General features: G+C 42.1%; 1 protein-coding gene across 4 annotated transcripts in view; it reads left to right on the forward strand.

Moving 5' to 3' along the window:
- GARRE1 (granule associated Rac and RHOG effector 1) overlaps positions 1 to 24114 on the forward strand; it is a 78233-nt gene that overhangs the window by 1743 nt on the left and 52376 nt on the right. For 2 of the 4 annotated variants that reach the window (XM_077754659.1, XM_077754660.1), the window contains exon 1: positions 18217 to 18427. The exons of 1 other annotated variant lie outside the window; for it this stretch is intronic. The gene's annotated coding sequence lies outside the window, so the exon portion shown is untranslated. Of the gene's footprint in view, positions 1 to 4791; positions 4819 to 18216; positions 18428 to 24114 lie in introns of those variants that run through there. One more of the 4 variants, XM_077754661.1, reaches the window with a different exon arrangement.

The raw sequence follows: 24114 nt of genomic DNA on the forward strand, positions 1-24114 counted from the left end.
AGTATAAATTCACCAAGAGCCTGAATAAGTGAGGGGTTGTGCTTCAAATGTCTTCATGTCTATTGAAACTGCTCTTGAGACCCAATTGATAGATGCAGTGGCTGCTGCTTACTCATTTCCCTTGACCTTGACTGTAAATATTTGGCGTGATGAGCCAGATTTTCTCGCTGTTGTCAGTCTCCTCTTGGTTGGACTTCTTGACGTGGCGCCGTTGTGGTCCTTAACTTTGTGACTGTGCTTTTTCACTTGTCTTTGTTGGTTGTCTTCCCACATCTGTGAGCATTTTCCAAGGCTTAGCTTCATGCCTCTACCTCTTTTCCCCAAAAAACATGCTCCTTCGGACTTTCCAGTATGAGAGAACCACTTCCCCTCCTCACTCCTGTNAAGTCATTTCTTTATCTCCAACAGACCCCTGGTCATGTTTCGAGGCTATGCTTTCTCCAGGTGAGGGAGCCCTTCATTACTTCCCAAAGTGGCCTTTCATGTCTGTAAAGACCTATCTCACTGCATTTTCCTTCCAGATTTTAGTTGTATTTGCTATTTGCTTTCTGTCCCTTTAACATGATTTAGACTTTTTTTTTAAGTTTTTTTTTTTTAATGTTTTTTTTATTTCTAGGAGAGAGAGAGAGACAGCGTGAGCAGGGGAGGGACAGAGAGAGAGGGAGTCACAGACTGAAAACAGGCTCCAGGCTCTGAGCTGGCAGTCAGCACAGAGCCCGACGCGGGGCTCAAACCCACGAATCGCGAGATCATGACCTAAGCGAAAGTCAGACGCTTAACCGGCTAAGCCACCCACGCGCCCCTGATTTAGACTTTGTATATTTACTCTTAAGGACTTCAGACATAATCTGGTCCCATCCTGGATGAGAAAGATGAGACCCAGTGATTTTATTCATTAACTCACATTTATGGAGTACTCACAGAATGGACCAGTTACTATAGTGGGAAACTGGAATACAGAGCTGAAAGGCACAGCCTGAATGAGAAGGCCAAATAAACAATTGCCATAAAGTATCGCCTAGGAGCGGGGAGACGCATAATAAACTCCACCAGGTTTCAGAGATCTTGCCTGTCCGGTTCACTGCTATTCTCTCCAGGACCTAGAAGACAGTGTTCTAGGAACAATCAAGTATTTGTTGAATGAATCAGTGATCATCTGAGAAAGAAATGAGAATAAAACAACTGTCTATAGAAAAGATGTAAACCAAGAGACATTTTGTAAGTGTCGTTTAGAGAATTTCAGGGAAAACTTTAAGTTCAACCAAAATGACCCAGCTATAACCCCAGGAAGGCATGTCTGGAATGTGTTTGTAGCCAGAATGCTTAAACTTAATTTTGTATCCTCAAAAGAAAGACTACATCTCTAGGAGAAGGGTGGGGTGGTGTCTGAAAATTGGGGTTGCAGGTCCAAGAGAGGACGTGGGTGACATGTCTGTAGCACTGCCGGGGGCTCTGGCCAGAGAGCTGTGTACAGTCCGTCTGTGAGCCTCTGCACCACCAAGCAGATGCATCTCTTTTGATGCCTCTACCCAGGAGAATCTTTGCCTTGCTTCGCTTCCCTACTCCTGATACCTTCTGATTAGAACTTGGCTTCCCATGGAGATTTCCTGCCAAGGAGAGATTCTGAATGGTTGAGACCTCCATTTGCAGACTGCTCAGATCAGATCCTCGTCTTGGGTCCTGGCTAATCTCTCTGTTTGCTATTCTGTAGAATGGGGGTAATAGTAGTACCTTCCTCTTTGCTGCCTGGCATCTGGTAAGTGCTCAGTAAATATTAGCTGTCACCAGTGTTTCTAAACTTTGTAACTGGCTTTCTGGTTCATACATAGTCATCTTTGGGTGACCTGAATTGGTTGCCCTGGACCTGCTTGTTCCTGGGTGCACTGACAAAACCAAGGACCAGAAGGGGTAGTCGTGATAGATACAGTCTTCGCAAACTGCTCATCCAGACAGTCCATCTGCAGTCTTCAGGGAAGATTCCCTGGAGAAGGATGGGCTTGAGCTGAGTACTGTGGGAGGATGTGAGTTCACCACAGTGAGGGGAGAGGACTTTTAGGGAGGGCTGTGACAGGTACACAGGTGTAGAGGTGAGCAGGCTGAGGTTTGTGAGCTGTAGAGTTTTAAGGTAAAGGATGGACAGGTATGAATAAGGAAGTAGAGGGAAATGATATTGGAGAGGAAAGTGGGGCCAGCTCTTGAAACAGTTAAGACAGTATATAACTTATTGGGCACTAACAGTGTGTCGGGTGTTATGTTAATCTCTTAGACTCATTTTGCTAGCCAGGTTTGATGTCACGTGTTTTGTGTGTATTACCTTGTTTAGTCTTTACAACAGCCCCATGAAGTAGATCCATATATGACAGAAGTGACCTGTCGAGTGTCAGCTGGTTGGTGTCTGCCTGGTGGTGATTCAGTCTGCACATCTCTGCAAGGCTAACACTGGGTATCTTTTGTACATTTAAAAGCCTTTGTGATTCCTCTGTTTCCTGATGAAGTCCATGCCCACCGAGATCCTCTGACCTTATGGAACCGTCTTGGGTTAAAATGTGAAAATATATGTATCTTAGCATTGAATAAAAATGATATAGGTATAGATATGCATCAAGCTCAGACATTCAATGAAAAAGGCAAGATGAAGAACACTATATATGGGCCCATTTGTGTAAAAGAGAGAGAGAGAGATACACATGAAATAGTTTTGTTTTGGGGTGGGTTTTTTTTTTCTAAGTAGACTTCACACCCAGCACGGAGCCCAACATGGGGCTTGAACTCATGACCCTAAGATCAAGACCTGAACTGAGATCAAGAGTCAGATACTTAACCGACTGAGCCATTCAGGTGTCCCATGAAGTAGGTTTCTTAGTGTAGAAAAAAAAATTTCTGGAATGATAGAAAAGAAACACTGGTTGCCTTTGGAATGAGGCCCCAAAAATCTAAGCTGTTAGACTGACCTAGCTTTTTCTCACATACACTATATGATTTTCTTTTCACTGTATATGTGTATTCTATTTTCAATTAAAAGTTAATAAAAGCAAATTTTTATATTATTTTATTTTTAAATTTTTTAATGTTTTATTTATTTCTGAGAGAGAGAGGGGCTGCGTGAGCAGGGGAGGGTCAGAAAGAGGGGGTGACACAGAATCTAAAGCAGGCTCCAGGCTCTGAGCTAGCTGTCAGCGCAGAGCCCTACACGGGGCTTGAACCCACGAACCGTGAGATCATGACCTGAGCCGAAGTCAGATGCTCAACCGACTGAGCCACCCAGGTGCCCTAATAAAAGCAAATTTTTAAATATTTGCCATGTATGTAGCAGTCATTAAGAGGGGGGAATGTAGCATAGATGTCGAGAACAAGGACTCTATCCATACTGCTTGGATTCAGTTCCTGCCTCTGCCACTTACAAGTCATTAATCTCAAAGTCACACAGCCCCTCCTTACTCCATTTTACCCTGTCTGAAAATGGGTGAGTCTGCCCTAGCCACCTCCTGGAGTTATGGTGGGGCATAAATGAGTCGGTACTTATGAAGCCCTTAGAACAGTTCCTGACCAGTGTGTTTTGTGCTGGTGGTGCTGTTACAGCCTTGTATTGTGCACCGCGGTTTGTGTGAATGTGGGTCCAGCCTCTCTCTGTGCACTTGGATTTCATGCGGAAAGGGAAGGCATACAAAGCTAACAAAAACCTATGGCAGTGGAGGCTGCGGGAGCTCACGACAGGCTCTGGGAACTGACGGGGCCCGAGATGGCTTCCTCCAAACAGCGGATTTTAAATCTGGGTAACATCTAGAAAAAGTGACATGAGAGGAAAGGGAACACAGGGACTTGTTTCAGGGGTGATCTGTGCCCTAGACAGAGAAATGAGACAGGCAGGGGGCTGAAGGGAGCCTGGAACTGGGGTATGACATGTGGTGGGACGTCAGCGTTACATTGCAGACTTTTTCTCAACATATATAAAATAATGATATGATTTGTAAATAACATCCTAGTTGTGATGAAATGTGGTGCTTGTACCTTGATCTTTGAAGTGACCATGAGGTAGGTGTTCCTATGTAATATATTTAATGAATCCCTTAATGAAGAACATGTGGGCTGCTTCCAGGTGGGTGCCCATAGGCAAAGCTGCCAGTGAGTGTCTTGGATACAGGCCTCTACATTTACTGAGTCTGTTTCTAGGATTCATTCCTAGATGCCATCACTTTTTTTTTTTTTTTTACCTGTTTGACTGTGTGCCTTGTGTCTGGGCCACAGTCTGATAGATGCTTTTTCAAATTGGGTTATTGCAAAGAGGGTTAATGGGATAGTTTTTTGAGTGCAAAATTAGAGCTAGATATTACCTGGGGAAAAAAATCTAAATTTTCTTATTAGAAATAATTTTGGGAATAGGTGCTAGCGAGGTGGTAATTACGATGGGGAGCCTGGGAATCCCTGAGTCTTCCCCCTACCCCACCCCCCAGGTCCCAGAGGTGGATGCCTGAGAACAGGCAGAGGAGACCTGGCCTGGCTCCCAGACTCTAGTGCTACTGGCTGTGGTAACCTGGGCAGGGAAGGCAGAGTGGTCCCTCTGTCGAGCTCCCAAAGACCTAGCCTGCCCCTGGGTCTCAGGGTCGCAGAGAACGCAGCCACATCCCTGTGCTTCATAATGCGAGGCATTCCCATGGCAGCCTTGTCCTGGCTCCTCTTCCTTCAGCTAGGGGCTGAAGAGGAGGGAGTGGTGGGCCGGGAAATGGGAGGCGCCAGGACCTCCTTCCCTCTGGAGGACACAGGACAGGCCTCTTAGTTTGTTGCCAGGACCTTGAGCGTTGGGGCCAGAGCAGCAGGAAGGTAAGTACTATTTTTGCAAAATGTTGTAACTCTGTGGTATTTTGAAGAGGAAAACTTTGGTGTTTTCGCTAACAGTGAGGCAGCGTGAAGAATTTCACTAGAAGATAAAATGCTTCCTTCATGACTAGTGCCCAGCCTCTTTCAGAGCGGATAGCTCCAGTTCCTGAGTGAGACTCAAGGTGGGCCAGGTACTGCAGTTTATGGAGTTAGGCCTCACCACTGTACTGAAGAAACTGAGGCAGAGTTCAAAGAAACGGAGGCGTAGATTAGTGTCATGCACTCAACTGATAATTACTGAGAACAAAGATTCATATCTAGGTCAGTCTGACTCCCAAACCCATACCGACAACTACTTCCACTTTGTCAGTGCCTGTTTCCAGGAAATCTCTTTGTGTTGGAGCCTCTTACCTACAAGGTAAAAGCATGAGCTTTTTTTCCCCATTAGGTTGTAAGCACCTCGAGAACAGGAATTGTGTCTGTTTCATTCACTGCTGTATCCCCAGTGCCGGGAGCGGTGTCAATGCACATTATAGGACCTCAGTAAATGCTTGAGCATGTGAGGCCTCGTGGCCTGGAGAAGTGGCAGAGCCTGGTGGTAAGCCTCTGCAGGCCTGCTCTTTAGGGCTGTCTTCCCTGCCTGGGGGAAACGGGAGGGATGGAGAGGAGGCTTTTTGAATGTCCTCACTGCTAATTATCTGACCGGCTGGGATGTTTGTGAGCTAGAATGGGGTCTCTCTGCCTTGACTCTGACTTGTTCTTTTTGAGAGATGGGAAGGCTTGCTGGGTGTGCAGAATTGGAGGCAATGTTCCCAACTTGGAGGCAGGAGCTGGGTAATTATCCGTTGATAAAATTTTTGAAGGCTGCCTTAAATTTTCAGAAACGGTCCTGAATCTGAAGTGTATTTATTTAAAATTTGTATAATTCCTCTCCACAGTAAGAGAAATAATTTATAGAATACAGTCTGACTTACCCATTTGTATATAAGCTTCTTGATAAATACTTGTTTTTCCCCACTTGATGTTAATTTTGAATAGGTTCCACAGTGCAGATTGTTAAGAATGAGTAGCACTATTAAGTTTTCATAAATAACTTTCTAATGGATACATTAGTTTTCATTAGTTCAGTTTGATTTTATGTTTGGAAACTTTGTGAATAACGACTGCTAAAACTAGGCTCAAACAGAGCTGAATGGATCAAGGATTTTTCATGCTGTAATATACTAACAAAAATAAACCAGAGTTTTTTAATAGATGTAGATTTGGGGGAATGTTTTAATAATTTGGGTTCAAAAAAATTACATCAGTGCTTGTGTTTTTTAAAAAATGATTGACTGCAGTCAACTATACTTCAGTTTAGAAAAAAGATGGACTTTAAATCATTCTCCTTGATTTATACCTGAATTTCATTCAGCAGCAAAATTTGTTGTTGTGAATGTTTTCATAGTACGGCTGAATTTGATGTGAAAAATATTTTTTCGATAATTGTTATTAAGATTTTTTTAAATATTTTTATTTATTTCTAGGAGAGAGAGAGAGACAGCGTGAGCAGGGGAGGGTCAGAGAGAGAGGGAGACACAGACTCTGAAATAGGCTCCAGGCTCTGAGCCAGCAGTCAGCACAGAGCCCGACGGGGGGCTCGAACCCACGAACCGCGAAATCATGACCTAAGCGAAAGTCGGACGCTTAACCGACTAAGCCACCCAGGCGCCCCTGTTGTTAAGATTTTTTTTAATGTTTATTTATTTATTTTGCGAGAGAGAGCGCGCACACAAGCAGGGTAGGAGCCGAGAGACAGGTAGAGAGAGTCTCAAACAGACCCCATGCTGCCCGCACAGAGCCAGATACAGGACTCCAACTTGAACCGTGAGATCATGACCTGAGTTGAAATTAAGAGTTGGTCACTTAAACTGACTGAGCCACCTAGGTGCCCCAGTGTGAAAAATCGTAATGGTCCAGGATCATTTTGGTTTATAAATAAAAACCTGGTTTTACCTGAGCAAAGTTTCTCAGAAGTTTCAGCACCAACTTTATTTACTTATCCTTTGGTGATATGTGGTAGTTATTTGTAGAGAAGCCTTTTCTTGTCAAGGCTTTGCCAACTGCACCACCCCTGCTTTTCCTTCTTTTGAAGATTTCCATTTAATAAAGGTTTTTTGGCTCAGAGTGTTCCTCTAATAAGATTCTTTCAGAATTTCTATACTTGTTTTGTTTTAAAGGCAACAGGTTTTGAGTCACTCTTTTGATTTTATAAGACTAAACACAAGACTTAGAATACAGTAGGTTGATTTATTATGAAAAATTCAGTAGATAGCTAGATCTCTCCTCAGGAGAACCCATAATGGGTTTTTCCCCCATTAAATTTTCACCATTTTTCTTGGTATGAAACTGAATATATGGTGATTACCATTCATTTCGTTGACTTTTCTACTTACTTACATGCTGTTTAAAAAAATAAACTAGTTTTGAGGCACCTGGGTGGCTCAGTCGGTTGAGTGTCCAACTTCAACTCAGATCATGATCTCCTGGTTTGTGGGATCGAGCCCCATGGCGGGCTCTGTGCTAACAGTGCTGAGTCTGCTTGGGTTTCTCTCTCTCCCCCTCTCCCCCTCTTCCCATCTCCCTCCCTCCCTTATCCTGCACTTTTTCTCAAAATAAATAAATAAACTTAAAAAAAATAAACTAGTCTTTGATCTTCCTTTCTCTCCCAACTCCCAAAATACCCTCAATTTAAACAAAATTGCCCTTCATCTATATAACTATGTAACACATTTGGCCTTTTTTTTTTCTTTTCTTTTGCCTGTGCTATTTTGAAACTGAATTTCAACTCTGTTGACTTTATGGTTAGAAATATTTTTTCTTCTGCTTAAATTATCAGTTTGTAGATTACTAAATTAAAAAAAAAAGCTTTTCACATCCACTAATGACAGTTTGCTTTGTTATTATAGCGGAATGTCCTGTTTTGTGGTGATAAATGTTACAGTGTTACAGAGCAAGTGTCAGGACAGGAGGCAGCAGACATCACTGTGTGGAGACGGTTTCTTCTCGTCTTATACCAGTAGCTCCTTGACCGCAGGCACTGGTATCCTGGCTGCCTGGAACATTCAGGCACCATTCACAGGGGTCAAGGTGTTGCTGCTGCGGGGTAGATATAGAAACACTGTTAACTATGGTAAATTCGGACATTGATTAGAGTTTCTATGTAGTTGGGGTTTTTTCCTATGTCCTTGAGTTTCCATAGCTCAGTTTGGGATAAATGAGCTTCGGATTTTGTCAACCGATCAGTTATTCAATAAGTTTTTGTTTTGCATTAACAGTAGTTTTAGTAGTCATTTCTTGAACAGGAAAAAAAAAATACCTTGGCCTCCTTAACACTTTTTCACTGACATGTTTTACTCTGACAGAACTTTCATGTTTCCGGAGTTGTTGCGTGATTCTTTAAATTGACATGCTTAGAATTAATTCCATGGAAACTGTGTCTGTATAATAGGCTAGTGTTCAGTTTTGCACATAGTTTTATTTGGGGGCAGTCTCCCAGGCACAGACATAATCTGGGCTTGGTGGACCCAGAAGTGTCACTTCCTTTCCTCTGGCTTTGGCTCTCCATGCCTGCCTTTCCATTTTGATGTTTTAATGATACCCTCCCTGCTCAGTGATTTGTGTTCAGGAAGCTAGGCAGTGATTACTTTTGTTTCTGCTTTGCGAACTTCCTCCCCCACTTCCTATTTTTACCAAGCAGCTACAGGAAATGAGGCAGCTCCTGGCTGGCTGCTGCTAAGCACTGATTTGGGGTGGCAGAGGACACGGCCTTAGGGCCTGCGCCATTTAAAACATTTTCCACATAGTCCCTACTTCTTTCCTGTAGGAATCACAGGAACCTGCTTTTGTGATTGGGTCAAGGTGATGACGATGCCGTGTCCTCCTTACCCTTGGTGTGCTGTGGTGTGCTGTGGTGTGTGTGCTGTGGTGTGGTGTGGCTCAGTAGGGGGCAGCGCTTCTATGCAGTAGGTGAGAGGTTTTTTCCGTTTTATCAGTAGGACTAGCCTTGTGGCCCCACTGCTGTCCTGGGTGAAGAGTCTGGCGGAAGCAGAGGGTGGGCTGAAGGGACCTGTTCCAAGTAAGGCTGGAAAGATAGGTTCTGGTCACTTAGCGAGAGCCTTGCCTGGCAGGCTCAGAGGGGACTAAGGAGCCCTGTCTGCTCTCTAAGATCTTTGAACAGCGCCTTGGCCTTTGTGGTGTTCTCCTTCCTCTGAACTCATGGTATTTGCTCATGGTATTTGTTTTCTACGCCACTGTTCATCATTTACCCACTTGTTTTCCCAGGATAACTCTTACTGTACTGTGGGTCTGTGATAGCTTAACTCATGTGGGAAGTTTGTATTCTCTTCCCAGAGAGAAGTAACTTTTTATACATTAGGTAACTTGAACACAGAAGGTGCTCAAAGCATTTGTTGAGCAGTTTCTCAGCAGTGGCACCATTGACATGTTGGGTTGGGTAACTGTCTTTGGATGAACAAGTGAGATGTCCTGTGCATCGAAGGATAGTTAGCAGCATTTCTGGCCTCTGCCCCCAGCACTTCCCAGTTGTGATGACCAAAAAATGTTTGCAGACATTGCCAAATGCCCCCTGAGGTGTGTGTGTGTGTGTGTGTGTGTGTGTATGCGTTTGAAGCATCCTCTCCTCCACTTGTTGAGAACCACTGTGGTAAAGGATTGAATGCTGACTTCTACTTTTGTGAAATGGAACAAAATACAATGTTTGCTTCCGACTCTAAGGTATATCTTCCCTCTGTGTGCTTCCATTGAAAGAGCTGGGCCTGAGCATCTGACAGCTTGGCTTCTGGTCCTCACAGCAAGCATTCTCTCTCAGTCCTGTCTTGTTTGCTCCAGAAGACTACTGCGGGTATAAAGAAGAAAATGAGAGGCATTTAGAATGTAGCAGTAACAACAGCTAACATCTTTGGAGCAGGTGCTGTAGACCAAGGGAACAGAATTGGGGGGATTGAATGTAAGGGATTGAAAGCAAAGGGACCAGGACAGGGACCATCTGGGACAACATCTTGGGTTTAGGTTCATGGTTGGAGGTGCCTTTAACCAAGACAGTAAATACCGTAGAAGGAGCAGGGAATGAAAGGATGACTAGGTATAGTTTGAAGGACCCGAGGAGATGTCCCATGAGTCTAGTCCTGAGAGGGAAGGATCTTGACCAGAGTTGAATGTGTGTGTCATCAGCAATAGATATGGGTATGATCTCTTAAAGAGAGAGCTCTTTACTTTTCATTAATCCAGCTCAACTTCCTGTCACTTCCAAGGAGACTACAGCTTTAAGCCATATTCTCTAAGAGTGATAAACAGAATGTTGCCGTCTAGATATTTGGCAGAGGTGGAATCATGCTGTGGAGAGCTCCGCTTCTGGCAGCAGATAACCAGGCCCCAAACCCGGTTCTGTTGGTGACTCCTACCTTAGCCACGAGGCAAGAACCTGAAAAACTCACTTAACCCCTTTAGATGCTTCACCTACTTCACAGGGTCATTGAAAGAATTAAATTAGATAATATGTGAAGCGCATAGCACACAGCCTGGTACTGAGTATCCACTTGGTTCATGTCAGCTGTTTTTATTTTAGGATTCTGGCAAAGATTAAATGAGATTCTGTATCTAAAGCTCGGTTTAATGCTTGACAGGTCGTCGGTGCTTAATCGTCTGTTTTGTTGAGGAGTACTTGTGTGAACGTGGCATGTCATCGGTAGCTTTTTTTTTTTTTAATATTTTTTTTATTTATTTCTAGGAGAGAGAGAGACAGTGTGAGCAGGGGAGGGTCAGAGAGAGAGGGAGATACAGACTCTGAAATAGGCTCCAGGCTCTGAGCCGGCAGTCAGCACAGAGCCCGACACAGGGCTCGAACCCATGAACCGCGAGATCATGACCTAAGCAAAAGTCAGATGCTTAACCGACTAAGCCACCCAGGCCCCCCCCCCCTTTTTTTTTTTTTTTAAGCAGATCCTTATTTCTAGCACTTAACTACTGCCTCTGTGGGCGGCAGCACTGACTGTATGAGTGCTGTATAAAAATCAGCAGTATTATATAAATAAATGACGTACTAATCATTCATCAAATACCTGTTGAATGTTTACAGTGTACTTAACACTCTTGAATATCTTGAATGAGCTCGGTGATCCCGAGGGTTGGAGGTGGCAGGGAAACATGGAAACTGGGAGTGTGGTGCCGTATGTTACAATACAGCAAAGATGCTAAGATGTGGCCCAAAACCGGGTGTTATAGTAGCACACAGAGGGACTCCTAGCTCACTCTTTGCCAAAGTTGCTTCCCAGAGGAGGTGATTTCTAAGTTAGACTTCCAAGAGGAGAGCTCTCCAGGCAGAGGGAACTGAGCATGTACATGATAAGAGGGAAGATGGCACAAGCAAGATCTGGACAGTGGTGGGCAGCGCGGTGGGGGAAGACATCTGGGAAGGGTAGTGGACAGCCATAACTGATGTTAAGCAGCAGAATAGATAATTAAATTGGCTCTGGAACAGTGACACTACAACCAGAATGGAGCAGTTCAGGAGTTTGGAAGGAGACTCCTCTGTAATCCCAGGAAGAGGGAAAGAAGATCAGAACTTTGGATTGGCAATAAAGATAGAAGGGAAAAGACTTGAGAGCTGTTAAGGAGGCAGGAACAGTACGACTAAATGATTAAGTGGCTGTAGAGGGGTGTGAGGAGTAGAGGATAAGTGCCCAGGCATCTGGCTCACAGGTAGAGATGGTGGATCAAGTAGGTAGGTGGTGATGTCATTCATTCACTAAGACAGGAAAGTAGCAATGAAAGACTGAGGAAGGTTGGTTATGGGCACTTGATTTGGGGACCTGTCCAGAAGGCAGTTGGATATTTGGGGTCAGGAGCACAGGAGAAAGATCTGGCTAGAGAGATGGATTTGGGGATCCTCCCAGGGAGAGTATGTTGATAATGGAAACAGACAAAGCACAGCATAGAACTCGGGGGAACCACAGTGCTTCAGGTCTGTTAGGGGAGGAGTTGCTCACAGAGGCAGCTAAGAATGGCCAAGGGGATGGGAGTGGCGCTTAGGAGAGCGAGCATCTCCTCGGTCAGCATTGCCTCACTCTTCTCAGTGTGGTAACAGATAAGGGGAGCCAAAAAGTAGAGTCCTAGGACTCAGAGAACAAAGAACTAAATCTTTCAGGGATTTTCTCTTGCCTGGATAGATATTTTAAATTCATGAATGTTGAGAATAAAATTCTTCAAAGCATTTTTCTGGAGTGCATTTCTAAATATGGCTTGTGTCATTCTGAACTGACAAAAAACATGGAAATGATTGGGCTTTGAACTTCACAGACAATAACTTCACTAATCTCCCTGAAGAATTTCCTGTGGCGTCTCCACATTATCAAGGGTACATTTAGATTTACATTGTTACGGACTGGAGAGGAGAGAAAATATTCTGCATTTTTTTCTTTGAAAAGGGAATTGTTTATGAAGTGGTTCATCTTTATTTTTCTTTTATAACAGCTTTATTGAAATACAACTCACATACTCTCCAATTCACCCATTTAAAGTATATGATTCAGTGATTTTTAGTATCTTCAGAATTCTATAACCACCACCATAATCAATTTTAGAATGTTTTTATCACTCTGAAAAGAAACCTGGCCCGTTAGCAGTCATTCCTTACTCTTCTCATCCCCCAGCCCTAGGTAACCATTAATCTGCCTTCTGTCTCAGTGGATCTGTGTATCCTGAATGTTTCATATTAATGCAGTCCTATCGTATGTGGCCTTTTGTGTCTGGCTTCTTTCACTTAGCATAACATTTTCAGGGCTCATATGTGTTGTAGCACGTATCAATGCTTCATTCCTTTTTATGCCTGAATAATATGCCCTTGCATGGCTACACTACATCTTCTTTGTTCATTCATCAGTTGATAGACATTTGGGTTGTTTCCACTTTTTTTAAATTTTTTAAATCTTGGGGCACCTGGGTGGCTCAGTCAGTTAAGCGTCTGACTTCAGCTCAGGTCATCATCTCGCGGTTTGTGGGCTTGAGCCCTGCGTCAGGCTGTGTGCTGACAGCTCGGAGCCTGGAGCCTGCTTCGGATTCTGTGTCTCCCTCTCGCTCTGCCCCTCCCCTGCTCATGCTCTCTTTCTGTCTCAAAAATAGATCAGAGCAGGGGAGGGGCAGAGTGAGAGGGAGACACAGAATCCGAAGCAGGCTCCAGGCTCCGAACTGTCAGCACAGAGCCTGACATGGGGCTCGAACTCACCAACCACGAAATCATGACCTGAGCCGAAGTTGGATGCTCAACGGACTGACCACCCAGGTGCCCCAACTTTTTTACAATTATGAATAATAAACTTCATATACAGGTTTTTTGTGTAGACATGTTTTTCCTTTCTCTTAGGTGTATACATAGGTGTGGAATTGCTTGGTTATATGGTAATTCTGTTTTTAACCTTTTGAAGTAATGCCAGTCTGCTTTCCAGAGTATCTGCACCATTTTACATTCCCACAGATAGTATGTGAGGAGCCCAGTTTCTCCACATCGTCACCAACACTTGGTATTGTCTGTCTTTTTTATTAAAGCCATCCCAGTGGTTGTGAAGTGGTATCATGGTTTTAACTTGCATTTCCTGGAGAGCTAATGATGTTGAGCATCTTTTTATGTGCTTATTGCCCATTTGTGTATCTTTTTCGAAAGGTTCATCTACATTTGATCATTAATTTTGGCAAGGTAAATTAAGTTGCAAAACCTGAAACTGAAAGAACAGATGAATGTATTTGACTAGAGAAATTAGGTGTGTGTGTACATGCATGTGCGTGCACGTAGTGAAAGATGTGTAAACAGATGTAAAAGATAAAGGACAGGCTCCCCAGAGAAATCAGCAGCACTCTCCACCTGCCTGTACTCTTCACTTGTGAAGAAACGGGGTGCTTGATGATCCTGTTACCTAGCTGTGACTTCGGAAGTGGAGGCCATGATCTCTGCCTTCTTCCCTTTAGCACTTAAGTGCCCAGATACTGCCACCACTGCCAGGTTTCTGTAGAACAGTGACCTGACAAGTAGAGAAGTAGCTTGACACATGGGCGAACATGTTGAACCATGTATCAGAATTTCTTTCCTTTTTAGGCTTAATGATATCCCATTGTATGGTTGTACCACATTTTGTTTATCCATTCTTCCATTGTTGGACATTTGTCTTATTTCCACCTTTTAGCTGTTATGAATAATGCTGCTATGAACATCAGTGTACAAATATCTGTTCAAGTTCTTGCTTTCACTTCTTTTGTATATATACCGAGAAGTGAAATTGTAGGATCATATGGTAATTACGTTTAATTATTTGAAGCACCGCCATACTGTTTTCCACAGCGGCAGTACCATTTTATATACCCACTGATGATGCCCAGGGCTCCAATTTTTCTACATCCTCGCAAACATGTTATTTTCTGTGTGTGTGTGTGTGTGTGTGTGTGTTTTCTTTTTGTAATAACCCTCCTAATGGATTTGTAGTGGTGTGTCATTGTGGTTTTGATTTGCAATTTCCTGATGTTCAGTGATGTTGAGCATCTTTTCATGTGTTTATTGGCCATTTGTCTATTTCTTTGGACAAATATCTGGTCACATCCTTTGTCCATACTGAAACTAGATTGTTTGGGATTTTTGGTTTTTGTTTTTGTTCTGTTTTTTTATTTTGAGTTGTATGTAGTCCTCTATATACATTTAATATATCCTGGATATTAATCCTCTTTCAGAGGCATGATTTACATATATTTTCTCCCATTCTGTGGGTTGCCTTTTCACTCTGTTGATAGTGTCCTTTGATGCATAATAGTTTTAATTTTGATGAGTTCAATTTGTCTATTTTTTTTCCTTTGTTGCCTGTGCTTTGGTGTTTTATCCAGGACATCATTGCCAAGTCCAAACTCATTAATTTTTATATATTTAATGAATTTTGCTTTAGGGGAGTATCTATTTATTTATTTATTATGCTTAACTTGTTCCATTATTGGCCATTAATACAGCTTATTCTCCAGGTTAAGTCTGAGTCCTTTTGACAGGAGTCACAATAGAAGAATTCCTTGCTTTCTGGCCTGATAAGAATTCTGGCTTATCTTTTTTGTTTCTGACCCCAGATCTATCAGCCATTTCTATAAGGAGCTCTGGTTTTGGGGGTGTTAGGGGCATTCATTACAACTGAGATGTGAATCCTTCTAGGACTTTTTAGTAAAGTAAACCTGTACATTTTGGAAAGAAAAAGGTAAATCGTGATTTCAAGCTAATATCTCAAAATCAGAGGAATCGTTAAAGGATTTTTATTTCTTTGATTTTATATTTGTGTCTGTTCTCCTTTGTTGGCAGTAACACCAAAGAGTTATAGTAAAAATACTGTTTTCAACTTGAAATAATCCTTCTCTGTGTGGTTATGCCACCAATTTGATAAATAGTTTAGGTTCTTTTTTTTTTTTATTTTTAGGGATTGTTTTCTTTTTGATTTACTTTTGTTTTTTTAATTGTACAAAGCATTTACTTGGTCCTGAAGATAAAACTATAAAGCAAGGTAGATTGAGAGAAATATGGCTTCCTTCGATGCTCTTGTTCTTCTCTGTACCACACAGGTAACATTTTTATTGGTTTTTTTTGTTTTTGTTTTTGTTTTTAATATTTTATTTATTTCTAGGAGAGAGAGAGAGAGAGAGACAGCGTGAACAGGGGAGGGTCAGAGAGAAAGGGAGTCACAGACTGAAACAGGCTTCAGGCTCTGAGCTGGCAGTCAGCACAGAGCCCAACACGGGGCTCGAACCCACGAACCGCGAGATCATGACCTAAGCGAAAGTCGGACGCTTAACCGACTAAGCCACCCAGGCACCCCTACATTTTTATTGGTTTTTGATTTATTCTTCTATTGCTTACTTTAAAATATATAAGCAAATGTGTGTGCATATCTCCTGCACCCTACTTCACTCTCATTTTATTTTTCCCTTGCTTTTCATTTTAGCAATCATATTTCTTACTCTCAAGAATTATTTCTTGATTTTTGCTTCCTTTATGGTTTGCTTGCTTTTGTTTAAGGATGCATTATCTGATATCTTTCTGAGGATACCAGTTTGAATTTCATTTCAGGGACTTAAAATATATGTTTCTTCTGGAGTCTGATCTGCTTCTCATCGTAGGTGTCCTTTTTTGTCCTCTGGTTGTTGGGGGGGGTTGTTTTGTTTTTTGTTTTTTGGGGTTTTTTTTTGTTTTTGTTTTTGTCTACTGTCTGATGATCCTTATCAGTGAAGAACTGGGTTGATGATACAGGTAATTGAGAACAGGTTCCTGTTTTTCCAGCAGTCCTTTCGCCTTAGGAGGAGTTAACTGATTGAATGACCACCAGTGGGAAGTATGGAGGAGATCAAGTCGATGAACCTATTTCCCACTCCTGATTTCTGTACCTGCTGACTCAAAGCTGGGCGTTTATCCAGCTCCTCCAGGAAAAAAGGCCTTTGGCTCTGCATGTTCTGGGAAGTGTTTAGCTCAGCTGTGGTCTGTATCATACAGTTCCCTCTGCCTTCTCTTCATCGTCTGGAAAGTGACCGGCATTTAAATAGACTGTATCCCTCAGCCCTTCTCGTCACTGTTATGTTGTGATTCCCTTATGAATGTCTTTATGGTTATTTCATTAGGATTTGGGGCCAGTGGGAAGGTAAGTACGTGTGCCTGTTTATTTAGCCTGTCATCCTAAAGTAAAGCTCCTTTGTGCTATACCGCCGTAGAGAACAGGACTGCTTTTCACTCCCATTTTCTCTCCTGGCTTCATGACTGAGATAGGTTTAAAACTATTCTCTGTGTTCACAAATCATACCTATCACATCATTGAAACATGTGATGCCTCCTGCCCTGAGATATGTAGATTTCTACTCAGTTCAGTGGTTGGGAGACTTTAAGGACCTTTGTTTGTACTTTTTTCCAAACAAGCAGAGATAACAAGGCCTGCTTACTCTCACTTATCATATGGGAATGATAAAAAGTTCATCATTTAGTGCTCAGGATGTACCAGATGTTATTCTATGTGCTTTCTGTGTATAAACTCATTTAACTTCATAACAGTAGTTACTGTTGTTACTCCTATCTTACAGACCATGAAACTGAGGCACAGAGAGGTTAAAGAACTTGCCACGGCCACATAGCTGGTAAGTGGCAGAGCCAGGATCCCACCCAGTTAGCCAGTCCCCAAGATCACTCTCTTAAGCCACCATACTTTCTATAAAGGGAAGCTCTTCAGATTTTCTCAGGCTGACCTTACTTTGTCTAGTTTCCAGCATGTTCTTTGTTATTGTTTGAAATAGAAATTGCTGATGAATTTGATTGCGGAAAGGAAGGTTTTAAATGATAGAATCAGGTCTGGGTTCAGTTTTAATCTATTGAGAATTTAGCAAACTACCGTGGTGTTGAAAAACGTGACTTATCTACTAAAATGTCCGCTTCAGCTGTGTTTGTGAATCTTAGGAAGCATTATAACTTATGAATAAAATGACTTAAATCTTACAAGTCTTGACTACAACTAACTTCTGAGGTCTTTCACAATATATATTGATTTCTACAATGCATATGAATAATGGATTCATAAGTGATGAATATTTTCCCAGTGAAAATTCTGTTTAAGAAAATACAGAAATGTCCTTAAGGGACCGATCATATTTTAGCCCTTCAGGCAGATGAATATGGGGTGAAAGCATTAGAAAAATATTAAGCGTTGAGAAGAATTTTATGTACAAAAATAACAAAAGGGATATATCCAGGTGCTTCTGCGCACGTTTGTGTGCATTTTGAACTTTTTAACTTTCTGTTGTGGAAATGTTCAGTCATACACAGCAGTAGAGCAAATGGAGTGCTGGATCTCAGGTACCAATCACCCAGCTTCCAACAGTATTTTGTCAGGGATATTATCACTGCCGTGAAGACGACTCCTTAAATGGATGTCACCACCTTTCCTGCGTCTTATCTTGGCAGAATCCTATTTGAAAACTATAAAACCTGAGTGGTATTTCAATTGCATCATATTTCCTTGAATTCACCACTGTCTAGTTTTACTCCAGCAGAGATCAGCACGGGAACAAAACAGATCTGTTAAGAATAAGTAAAAGCCAGTATTCATCTTCTTAAGGGGCGTGTGTGTTCTTTGCTCAGGGAAGAACCCACTTGACTGTGGGACTTACATGGTCTTGTTAGAAGGAATTCTACAGGTGCTCCCTGAAGCACAGGGTGTACGAGGGCAGGTAGGGTCATCACGTGGGGCTCCAATTCCAGAACTGAACGGAAACTTCTGTGTTTTGGATATGTGTTTGACTAGGAGTGTTTTTTCATCAGTTTCTCAAAGGAGTCTATGACTTTCCCTCCCCACACCTTCCACTCCCCAACTCTGCGGATGTACACACAACGCAGAACCACGTCCCGGAGCAGCCCATGTGGGAATCACCTGGCATCTGGAAAGCAACTTTGAGGACTCTGCATTACCAAACAGCCTCTGCCATGTGGAATCAGAATTCTGTCCACCCTCCGGTCAGAACTGCACAACACCCAGCAAGGCCGGGTTGTCAGCTGTGGCTGACGGTAATGTTTACCCAGTATTCCGTGTGGGCCCATACGTTTCCCAGCCTCTCTTGTCGGCAACACTGGTACCATGTGACTAATACTCGTCAAAGGGCCATGAGGGGAAGTGATGTCTGTTGCTTCCAGTGGGAAGCAGTGAAGAGTAGGTCTGAGTTCCTTTTTTTGTGCTGAGATGACTGGAAAACACAAGTTCCAATCATGTCACGACACGTTGAAGAAGGGCTGCCAGACCACTCTGAACTTCATGTGAGCAAGAAATAAATCTGTCAGGTTAAGCCACTTGTTTCAGGATTTGTTGCTGCAGCATAGCTTAATCTGCCTGCCAGTGGGGATAGTTCAGAACAGAACATTTACATATGCATTCACAGCTCTGAGAGTCCGTACGCCCAAGTTTGATCCAGGCGCTCTATGGTCTAGTGCCAGCTGTTCAGCATCCTGGGATCTTCCCCCTCATCTGTAAATTGGAGGGCTTAAATCAGATGATCTTTATGGATCTTTTTGACACTGACATTTCTAGATTCTGGTTAGCAGGATTTTTTTTTTAATATTTATTTTTGAGAGAGAGATAGAGACAGCATGAGCAGGGGAGGGTCAGAGAGAGAGGGAGACACAGAATCCGAAGCAGGCTCCAGGCCCTGAGCTAGCTGTCAGCACAGAGCCTGATGCGGGGCTCGAACCCACGAACTGTGAGATCATGACCTGAGCCCAAGTCAGATGCTCAACCGACTGAGCCACCCAGGTGCCCCTGGTTAGCAGGATTTAAATACAACTTTCTAATGTATGAAAAGGAGACGAAGGCTGGCATTAAAGGTATCCCTGGGAAACTTGTTTTTTTATGATATACCTTTTGCTGTTAAATGAGAAGTTACATAAGGAAAATGTCAATGAGGGGCGCCTGGGTGGCTCAGTCAGTTAAGGGTCTGACTTTGGCTCAGGTCATGATCTCATGGTTTGTGAGTTCGAGCCCTGCATCAGGCTCTGTGCTGACAGCTAGCTCAGAGCCTAGAGACTGCTTCAGATTCTGTATCTCCCTCTCTCTCTGACCCTCCCCTGCTCATGCTGCCTCTCTCTCTCTCTCTCTCTCTCTCGGAAATAAAACATTTAAAAAATTTAAAAAAAGAAAATGGCAATGAAAGATTTATTATTTAAATTCATTTTTTAAAAGTTTAAGAAAATTATAGCTTTATTGAGATATAGTTTATATACTGTGTGTTTTAGTATATTCACAGTTGTAGAACCATCACCACTAACTTCAGTAGTTTGTCATCACCCAGAAAAGAAACCCTGTACCCATTAGCAGTAACTCCCCATTCGACAAATCTGCTTTCTGTCTCTGGATTTGCCTGTTCTGGACATTCCGTATCAGTGGGATCATATAATATGTGGCTTCTTGTGTCTGGCTTTTTTCACTTAGCACAGTGTTTTCTTTTCTTTCTTTCTTTTTTTAAATATAATTTATTGTCAAATCGGCTTACATACAACACCCAGCGCTCATCCCAATAAGCACAGTGTTTTCAAGGTTCATCCATTTTAGTTTGTATCAATACTTCATTCCTTTACGTGTATACATAATACATATACATACAGTATTCTATAGCTATGCCACATCTCATCAGTGGATAGACATTCGGATTGTTTCTATTTTTTGGCTACTATGAACAATGCTTCCATGAACATTTATGTACAGGTTTTTGTGTGAAAATATGTTTTTCATTTCTTTTTTTCTTAAATGTTTTTTATTTGTTTCTGAGAGAGAAAGAGACAGCATGAGCAGGGAAGGGTCAGAGAGAGAGGGAGACACAGAATATGAAACAGGCTCCAGGCTCTGAGCTGTCCGCACAGAGCCCGATGCGGGGCTCAAACCCACGAACCATGAGATCATGACCTGAACTGAAGTCAGACACCTAACCGACTGAGCCACCCAGGCACCCCTGTTTTTCATTTCTCTTGGGCATGTACATAGGAGTGGAATTACTGGGTCATGTGGTAACACTATATTTAACATTTTGAGAACCTGCCAAATTGTTTTTCCAAAGTGCTGTTCCATTTTACAATCCTGCCAGCAATGTGTGAGTGCCCAGTTTCTCTGCATTGTCACCGATACTGGTTATTGTTTGTCTTTTTGTTTGAAGTAATTATTTTTGATGAAGCAGCTATATGCAAACCAAACAATGAGGAGATTTTAATACATATTTTAGCTTGTTAAGTGGTTCTTTAAGCAATTGTAATTTCCATTGGTGTTTGTATAAAAATATTCACTGGGAACTTAGCACTAAAATAAAAAGTTTATTTTTTTTTTAATTTATTTATTTTTGAGATAGAGAAGAAGAGAGAAAGCGAGCACATGGGCATGCAAATGCCAGGGGTGGAGGGACAGAGAGAGAGGGAAACAGAGGATCTGAAGCAGGCTCTGTGCTGACATCAGAGAGCCCAATTCAGGGCTCGAACTCACGAACCATGTGATCATGATCTTACCGAAGTCGGAAGTCCAACCAACTAACCTACTCAGGTGCCACTTAAATAAAATGCTTAATGACTAATAACGTAATCCCCCAACTTGTTTGAATTTTAGAAAAATTATTTTTTATTTGAAAAATAATACATTTCTTCTGTCTGAAACGAGCATAGCACTGTATGTTAATTATACTTAAAAATTTTATTTTATTTTATTTTTTTAAATATTTTTATTTATTTCTAGGAGAGAGAGAGACAGCGTGAGCAGGGGAGGGTCAGAGAGAGAGGGAGTCACAGACTGAAACAGGCTCCAGGCTCTGAGCTGGCAGTCAGCACAGAGCCCGACACGGGGCTCGAACCCACGAACCGTGAGATCATGACCTAAGCGAAAGTCGGACGCTTAACCGACTAAGCCACCCAGGCGCCCCTATACTTAAAAATTTTAAATAATACGTTTTTGAAAGGAAAAGGAGTAAATGATTCACCAGATGTAATTGTTCTCTTAAAGTATAAATTTGATCATATAAAACTATACACTTCTAAATATGAGGTGGACTGTACCTTATATAGGCTTGAGCCTTTAAAAATCACAATGAAATCTTGACAGGTTGCACACAATGGAACTGTTGATACGTTCCATTACGTTCCAGAACGTTAAGCATTCTCAGGGTTCACTACATAAAGAGCAACCTCTGTGTATCTTTTAAGATGTTCATTAGCTCTGTGATTGTTTCAAAAGTCGATGTCTTGTATATTAAATTTTTGAGACGAGGCATACCCCATTATGTTGAGAATACAGGTATTTCAGGTAGTATATTTGTATAGTCTATCCTCAGTATTCTCAGATTCTGTATTTGTGGATTGACTTAGTGACTAAAATTTATTTGTAATACAAAATCAGTACTTGTGAAGCTCTTATGGTCATTTTTGGACATGTGCAGAGTGGCCAAAAATTTTGAATTCCCCAGTGTGCACACCCCTATGGCTGTCAAACAAGGTGATGCTCTGCCGTCTTATTTCAACTCTCAGAGTGTAAACAAGTGTCCATTCCATAATCTATCCAGTGCCACAGTTTTTGCATTTTTTAAAAAAATTTTAACATTTATTATTAAGAAACAGAGACAGGGCATGAGGAGGGGAGAGGCAGAGAGAGAGAGAGAGAGAGACACAGAATCTGAAGGAGGCTCTAGGCTCTGAGCTGTCAACAGAGAGCCCGATGCGGGGCTCGAACACATGAACTGCAAGATCATGACCTGAGCCGAAGTCGGGCACTTAACCGACTGAGCCACCCAGGCGCCCCAGGTTTTGCATTTTTATGCTTTCTGTTGGCAATTTCACTGTTTAAAATGGCCCCAAGCATAGTGCTACAGAGCTGTCAAGTGTTCCTAAGCCCAAGAAAGCTATGATGTGCCATATGGATAAAATGCATGTGTTAGATAAGCTTCATTAAAGCATGAGGTAGTCCTATTGGCTGTAAGTTCAATATTAATGAACCAACAACATATATTAAATAAGATATGTGTAAGGAGAAACACGTAAAAACAAGGTTGTGTATTGATTGCTTGATGAAAATGTTATGACCAGAGACTCATAGGAATTGAATTCTGTGTGTCTTCTAAGAGCACTGATTCAGCACTCGTGAATTACAGTCTGCTTGGTGACCTTACATAATGTAACTACTATAAATAACAGGTTCAGCTGTACACAATGTGTTGCTTGTTTCTTACTGCTTTCAAGATTCTCTTTGGCTTTAGGCAATTTGATAATTTTATCCTACTTGGTATTTGTTGAGCTTCATATATGTGTAGATTTCTATTTTTCATCAAATTTGAGAAGTTTTTGGCCATTATTCCTTCAAATATTCTTTCTGTGCCTGTCTCTCCAGTCCTTGTAGGAATTCCATCCTGTGCCCAGTGGTGTCTCACAGGTCTCTGAGGCTCCTCAGACTGGATGATTTTGATTTATGTTCAGGTGTGCTGACTCCTGCTCAGATCTGCTGTTGAACCACTTAGTGTATTTTTTATGTCAGTTATTATATCTTTAAACTCCAGAATTTCTCTTTGGTTCTGTTTTTTTTAATACAGTTTTTGTCTTTTATTGGTATTCCGTATAAGCTGAGACAGCACTGTCATCCTTTCCTTTAGCTCTTTATATATGGTTTCTTTTGGTTCTTTCTGGTTTTTTTTTTTTTAATGTTTTATTTATTTCTGAGAGAGAGCGAGGCAGCATGAGCAGGGGACGGGCAGAGAGAGAGGGAGACACAGAATCGGAAGCAGGCTCCAGGCTCTGAGCTAGCCATCAGCACAGAGCCTGACATGGGGCTCGAACCCCCAAACCGTGAGATCATGACCTGAGCTGAAGTCAGACGCTTAACCGACTGAGCCACCCAGGTGCCCCGTCTTCCTTTAATTTTTTGCTGAAGAATAACTTCAGAAAGTGTACAAATTATAATAACAGTGCTTGACTTTTTTACCTCCAAGTAAACACCCAGGTGATCACCACCCTGGCTAGTCAGTAACTACCCACAATGCTGCAGATCTGCCCAGGAACCAGTGGGTCATTTTTCACATGTAGCTTATCAGACCTTTGTTCATCTATCCTAAATAGACATTTCTGGAAGCCAGTGGTATATATGTTTTTCTGTATCTCCTTTTTTATTGGTATATAATTCACATGCCATAAAATTTACCATTTTAAAGTGTGAAATTCACTGGGTTTTATTGTATTAACAAAGTTGTATGGTCATCACCACCATCTAGTTCTAGAACATCCTTATCACCCCCAAGAAGAAACTCTGTGTTAATTAGCAATCATTCCAGGGCACCTGGGTGGCTCAGTCGGTTAAGCGCCCGACTTCGGCTCAGGTCATGATTTCACGGTTTGTGAGTTCAAGGCCTGCGTCGGGCTCTGTGCTGACAGCTAGCTCAGATCCTGAAGCCTGCTTTGGATTCTATATCTCCCTCTCTCTCTGACCCTCCCCTGCTCATGCCGTCTCTCTCAGAAATAAATAAAACATTAAAAAAAATTTTAATTAGCAATCATTCCCTATTCTCTTCCTGTCCTCAATTCCTAGCAACCACTAGTCTACTTTTTTCTATCTCCATAGCTTTGTTCTGTCTGAATGTTTCATGTCAATGGACTCTCTCATTATATGGCCTTCTGTGTTTGGCTTTTTTCACTTACCATGTATTTTCAAGGTTCATCCACACTGTAGCATTTATCAGTGTTTCATT

The sequence above is a fragment of the Crocuta crocuta genome, unplaced genomic scaffold, assembly GCF_008692635.1.
Source record: "Crocuta crocuta isolate KB4526 unplaced genomic scaffold, BGI_CrCroc_1.0 scaffold121, whole genome shotgun sequence".
Taxonomy (NCBI): Eukaryota; Metazoa; Chordata; class Mammalia; order Carnivora; family Hyaenidae; genus Crocuta; species Crocuta crocuta.